Source organism: Zosterops lateralis, assembly GCF_965231275.1.
Source record: "Zosterops lateralis genome assembly, chromosome: 5".
Taxonomy (NCBI): domain Eukaryota; kingdom Metazoa; phylum Chordata; class Aves; order Passeriformes; family Zosteropidae; genus Zosterops; species Zosterops lateralis.
This window is the reverse complement of record NC_139766.1, coordinates 61,116,416-61,123,566: the sequence shown is the minus strand read 5'-3', so window position 1 is coordinate 61,123,566 and position 7,151 is coordinate 61,116,416.

Sequence of the window (7,151 nt, the reverse complement as noted above, 5' to 3'; positions counted from 1 at the left end):
CAAAGACATCGCTTTGGGTGCATAAAGATTTGCGAGAAATTCTTTCAGGAGTGCTGCACTGGAAGCATATTTGAGCCTTGTACGTGTTATGCATGCGCAGAAGTGCAGTAAATGCTGATCAGGTGAGGGGCTGGCTGTATTATGCATCCTTTCAGTGGTGTATGGGATAGTCAGAAGGAGTTTGTGTAGGATTAAAGTAAAATTTAGAAGGTAATTTGCAGCTTCCCTACATACCCTGTTTCACTTATTAATCACTTCTGTGGTGAGAATTTGGTTAAAATTGTCCTTTCTACAAAATAAGTTTGCTTTATAGTTAGTTATGTATTATGTGTATGTATTTTATATTGTCTTTTGCACTTGCCTTTAGTGATTGTCACTCCACTAGAAATGCAGTGAGTTTCCTGCATGTTTTCCTGGAAATCCTGGGGCATTCATCATTTCATGATGCTTTCATAAGGCTCTTGTGAGAATGAGCAATGGTTCTATGAAAAAGTTGGCCTAATCTCAGGACTCTTACACAATTGAGCTAAAATTTTTAAATTTTATGTCTCCTAAAAATTGATAATGTGGAATGTCCAGATTAGTGCTCAGAAAAGATTAGTTAAACTAATTGACAAAGATTATCCCCTTGGATTAAACTATTTTTTTCGTTGTTGTTGTTGTTCTTGCCCTTTCTTTTTTTGACTGTTTCTCTGATACCTTTTAACACTAAAACTCCTGAAGTCTTGTTTGGTAAGTATTCACTGTTCTTTTTTAAATAAGAGTTAAAACATTTCTCCAAGAAGCATCTGAGAGTTACAGTACAGTTTAAAAAAATTGCCTTAAAGGGAGGAGGCAAAAATTGGGTGGCTTTTTTTTTTTTCATTTTGTCTTATTTCAGTGGAAAAAAATGCATGTGCTGTCATCTTTTTCTTAGATCACAAGGAACAAAAAGAGTTTCCTTTTACAGGTCAGACTTTAAAATGTGGTCTTTGTTATTTAGAATGCATTAATTAAGAAAGTATGTGATTAGATAACTAGCATGAGGTCTGTATTTGTAGTCTTCTTCCAGAAAAGCTGACCAAAGTGTTTTCAGAAGTAACCTTTGCTGAATTACTTGCTGTCCTGCTGTCTGAGCCTCTGAGACACTGCAGTCCTCAGTACCTAATGCAGGAGTGTTTGTGTGCATGGTGGCAGGATCAAGTGAGGAAACTGCCTGCTCACCAAGTTTTGTTCTAAAACATCATGGTAAATAAAATGTGCTTTAAAATTAATGGAAGGGGTCAAACCTGGAGGTTTTGAAGCATGTGTAGATAGCTACTCTGGGGAAGAAGGTTTCAATTCCTTTTCTCTGCTTTGCAGGGAACAGGACAAGAAATAGCAGGCTTAAACTGCAGAGAATAAAATTGAGTGTAATACTGGGGACAGGGGGAAAAAACTGTGTCAGTTAATATCTTAAACACTAACAAGTTATCTGGATAGGTTTTGGAGAGTTGATCATTGGAGATTGTCAACAACAGTTTAGTAAAACGAATATTGGGAATAGCAAAGGTCTTCTTGATGCTTTCCTGCTGTGTGCTGTGATGGTTTAGGGCTTGGTCTGAACTTTGAAGAGCTGAATTCTGTCAGAGATGTTGAGGATGCCTTTGTCACCTGAATATATTTTCATGCCTACTGAGACATAGTGATTTAATATAAAGCAGGCAAAGCTATTTTACCCCTCTTCTCTTTGTTCCATATGAGTGTGTAGTTAAAGATGAGTTGCAGCTAAAAAAAAATGTATTGATTTGCACAGGTAAACCTCACTTTCTGCTCAGGACTGTGTTCTGTACAAGCATTTAACCATCACTGGGAATGCTGGGGTAAAAATGCCTCATACAAAACCATCTAGAAAAGAGCTTTTCCTGAAGCTTATCAATATTCCTAACAGGAACCTAGAGTCTTTGCTCTCAGAGCAGCAAGACTGAAGAAGCAGTGACAGCTATAATGGCAGGGCACTAATGACTTTGGAGAAGTGTTACTTGTATAATTGGAAATGATAAAAACACTGTCATTAAAACAGATTGTTGATGCCACCTTTATTCTTTTCATAGGCTTAGTTACAAGAATGGGTTCACTCTAAGGAGATGATATCAGAATTTTTATGCTTTCCACAACTAGATGGGTAGATCATGAGAGTTTAACATATGAAATGTTGTTTTTCCAGACCACCAGCTAAAGGAAGTATGGATTTAATGACTGCATGCTTTTCCTTCATGGGAACAGGAGTACTGGGAAGGTGAAATGTCATTGACAAGTGATTCTGAAATGTGGAGTAAGAGCTGAGAGCTCTGACTTGAGCTCTAATTTTCTTGCATTTTTTTGATTTGGTGTTAGCAAAAAATTATTTTTTGGTATAAAATATATGAGAAGACAAAATCAATATTCCCTCCATTCAAGAAACGTCTCATTCTGCAACTAACTGCTGTTTTAATCCTTTGAGTCTCTACTCATTCTATTTTTTTTTTTTTAGAATAAGAACATATAAGAAATCAGCAGCAGAAAGGGTTGGTTATGGGGAGAGACTGCAATACAGGAGGCCTCCTGCATTTTTATACTTTTAATGCAACACTAGCAATTTTTGGCTTATTCCATTCTTTTAGATTAATTTTAAAAACTAATGGGCTTGTAAGGCCTTCTGTCAGACCTCCACTATTGGTGACTGCAATCTCATTGATATACTCAGCATCTGCTCTATTATCAGTCTTGCTTCTTGAGAAGAAAGTAGCACCAGGGATATGTTCTCTTGGAATAAACGGCAAACAGGGACAAGGGATGGTGTGAGGTGTGTGTGTAACACAAACTTGTATTCAAGAGTTCCTATGCTCATTTTTAATGTTTTATCCACTGACAATTTGAATACTCTGCCTCTGGCTCAGCAAGAGACAGCATTCCTGGAAGTTCCTAGAAGTGAAGTATTCCTGGAAGTTTGCTTCCAGAAATGGCAGAAAGCCTGAGTCTAGGCCAGACTAGACACATGCAGATAGATACAAAACTAGAAATTTTGGACAGACCTAGATACAGTTTTTGGTGTCTGACTGCTGCTGTTTCTTTCCACAGCACTGTGGGAAGGGCTATCTAACATGTCTGATAGGTTAGCATAAGTCAAATAAACAGCTGGGCTTTTACTGCCGAGAAGCTGAAATGGAATAGCTGACCAGGAAAAAAAAAACCCTCAGTCTATCCCCTTCCATACTAAAATTGCAAGACATCAAATAAATGCAGTTGAATCCGCTCTGAAAAGGATGAAGGATGCTGATAACCACAAGCCATCTGAGCTGTGACTACTGCAGATTTCTTGTCTTCATTCTATACAATAAACCAAAATCCTTTAATATTAATGCAACAATTCATGTTTCCTAAAAAGTTTTCTGTTTGTTTCCCACACTGATACCCTCAGCAGGTGTCTTAACATAGCAGCAGAATTGTGGTTAAAATGTATGGTTTTTATTTTGTTTCTGGTTTAGGCAGGGAAATAAGATTTCTATATAAGAAATAAGACATTTCTGTATAAGCCTTATGTTACACAGAGATCCCTGACTTGCTGCAGTGACCAGAGATAGGGCAACAGCAAAATCCTGCTGGGAAGTCAGAAACTCGTTGTAAGGGACTCCTAAAGAGGGTTACAGCCACTTGCTGCTGGTCTTCTGTGAATAATTCTCCAAACCAAACTGAGACGGAACCTGTGGTTGCAGAGAGGATTTTGTGTTTTACACTCTGAAGCTTCCTGAATGCACTCTCAATAAATGTTCAGTGTGCTTAAGTTCCTCAGGTAGTTAAACTCTGCCGTGGCCAAACAGGGCAGATGTAGGATGGTGATGGTGAACTGAATTCCCGTGTGTTCAGAAGCCATCCAGGCTGTGTGACTCAACCACATAGCACTAGCTTCCCCTTCTGGCCAGAAGAAGGAAGGGAAGCTTCATGGCGAGAGTCACGGGAATTATTTCTCAATTTTATTCCTCTGCACTGAAGATAAACACAAATTTTCAGATTACAAATTAATGGCTAACTTCTAGTGGGGAGGAACATCTTTAATTCTTGCAACATAATATAATGATATATTGAGATGGGGTTGCTGCTTGAATGTAGAATTCTTTTCTAAACATGGACTTAGTTGGGAAAGCAATTAGATGAAAATACCAACTTCTGAACAAAAACATCCTATATTTCCTTTCTGGACCTCTATAAGCTGGTCCTTGAAACAAATATTTTACTTCTTTCCATATGCTCTATGCTAATTTTCCCCATGCAACTGCATTAGTTACAATTGCAGTAAAGTTTGTTGTTTGGACATTGGAGTTTTTTGTTTCCCTTTTTGTCTTATTTAAGGATTCTTCTTTCATCTTAATTCTGTGGTACAATATTTTCTATCATTAGGGTAAGCTTTGTAAATGTAGGGTGTACTTACATGGGGTGTTTGTTTACTTTGTGATGTAAAGCAATGACACACAGTATGATCCAAGAGGCTTTTAAATGAGCCCTTTCTGAGTCAGTCAGCCTTTGAGAATGCTGTTGTGCTATATTTCTGGATGGGTTGATCATACAACATTGAGTCTTAGCAGAATCTTCCCTTTTTGTCCTTTTCATGCCCATCTGCTACAGCTGCCTGGAAAAATGGGACATTCAACTCGCACACAATTTTGGATTGTAAGACCAAAGCCTTGCTTTTGTGGGCATGTTGGAGAGTAAGCAAGCAAGCAAATACAACAGAGACTTCCAGCATGATAAACAGTACCTTGTGTTTACAGTGCTCAGGCTGCCTGCCAGAAACCTTCCCCGTTCACACCACAGGTTTGGGCCCAACTGGAAACACTTCAATTTTCCTGTATCTCAGTCTTGAATCCTATCAGATTTACCATGGCCTTGGTATTCCCCTTCATCTTGGCTGTATCATCTTGGAACAGAGAATGGTTTGATATGTTTTGCTGCAATGTTATGTTCCTCTGGATAATTCTCCCCACTATCTCGCTTCTACCAATTGTGGTTACCAGTGTGCTAGTGAGGCACTCAGCGTGGGACAAAGAAGTCTGAGTACCAGTGCTGCTGGAGCTGCAGGAAAAAACACCTAAATGTATGAGAGATTTATGCTTTCACACTTGATGTTCAGATTGTCTTCAATGGTGCTTCACCTTGTGAACTATAGTATTCACTTTTTGGAGTGCAAGACTGTGCTCATTTCAAACTGACTTAATAAACCTTTAGCACCCCGGGCTGGAGGAAAAGAGGATTATATTTAGTCACTTGGAAGTCTCAGTCCTCTGTTCAGGACCGAGATTTTGGCAACTACAGAACTTAAAAAACTGCAGCCAATCAGGCCTTTCCTTAAGCAAAAAGTAGCTGGGAATGAGGGTGTCTCAGCAAAGTTCAGGTGTCAGATTGTATTATATTTTTAATGTTTACTAATATGCTTGCTATGGTTTCATTGCTGTATTGAAAAAAGAAAACAAACCAGGAGGAGGCAATTAATTATTTCCTTTTTAGCTGTACAATAATGAACTACATGAGAAATACTTTGATATCATGAGTCATTGGTGGCCATGGAGAAAAACATACTCTTTAAGCCAAGCTTTTAAATACTTTTTTAATTGAAGGAAAAAAAGAAATAATATTTTACTGGCAAGTGACTTGCTCTTCCAGGTTTATAGTTTTAACAATGAACCAGTCTTAGAAAACATTATTTAACTAGCTTTTACAACCAGTAGTAGTATATGAATAATGTTTGGGGGTTTTCCCTATATAATAAATGTCTTCTTTTTTTACAAAATGATAGTTGATTTTATAAGAAAAGATGGTTTTATCTGTCCCCTTTAAAAATCATTTCACATCAGGGAGTTCATCATTAACAATTAAGAAACCTGTGCATAAGCAGTAGAAGACTTTCCTGTAATGGCTGATGTCATTTCTCACTAATGTACAATCACTGCTCAGTTCATACCAACAAAGAAATGTTGAAGTCACTGCTCTAAGGTTCTGTGAAGAAACTTCAGCTCCCTTGTTTATAAAAATGTTGCATAAGTACAAACCATGGTTGTTTAAGATCATTTTTCCTTCTGCTTTCTTCAGACGCTCTCTTGCAGGTCTCAGCCAAAGCTCAAAGAGCAGATTTCTTTTTCCAGGCTTTTGAGCTCCAGCAGCCCTGACACCACCAGGTACAGCCATGGAGTTGTCCCCTCTGACCCTGGGAAGCTGTGGAAGGGCTGTTTTCTCCACACCTAGCCAGGCAGTCATCCTGCTGCTCTGTCCTGGCCTTTGTAGAAGAACCTTGGGATGCTCACAGTCAGCAAACACCTGTTGGTGTAGCAATTGCAGAGCTTTTGGGGAGATGGACTTTTTTTCTGGCATTTCCTTGCCTGAGTCACAATTGCCGATCTGAAGCCTGGGCTCAAGTTGCATTTCAACAGGCAAACTTTCAGCTGTGAATATGTTTTCTAGCAATTTTATTTCAGGTGCCAAGTTGTCTTTTAAGATAAGGCAGGAGGTATATTTTGTCTAGAGTGCTAAGACTGTCCTTGAAAGGCTTAGCCTTTCTTCTTGAAAGAAAGGCTGTAATCAGCAGTTACCATGCTTTGTTTTTTGCTGTAAAGAGGAGGTTGGATCAAACGTATCTGCTTCTGTGAAAACTGAAATGAATTGAGGCGTGCCTTCTGAAATAAAGGGCAAATGGTCATTTGGTCACCACTGTAGTTTCAGTTTGTACCATGGCAGGGACTGTGGTTTTGTCTTGGCCTTCACAGCACATTGCTGTAAACAAATGTCTGTGGCTATATTAAATATCATTGTATTAATTATGTGCACGAAGATTACTTTGGGATTTCTTAAAGAGGAGACAACAAGGAAACAAAGCAAGGAAAACAGAGCAAGGAAATCAGTGTTGCCAGAGAAAGAAAGAATGAACTAATCCAACTAAAACTGCAAGGGGAAGCCAGTTAGATGGAATATAAATTTGCATGGTTGAATTTGGCAGATTCTAATGTTAATACTATTCCTGCTGTGAGAAGTTACAGAAGGGTCTTTTTCTAGTCTTTTGTAATGATCTGGATTCAGTTGCATATTTTTCCTGAATATCTGTGCCTCCCTGCACCTTTAGCTCATGGCACAATATTTATAATGCTTTACAGGATGTTTGATTTAGT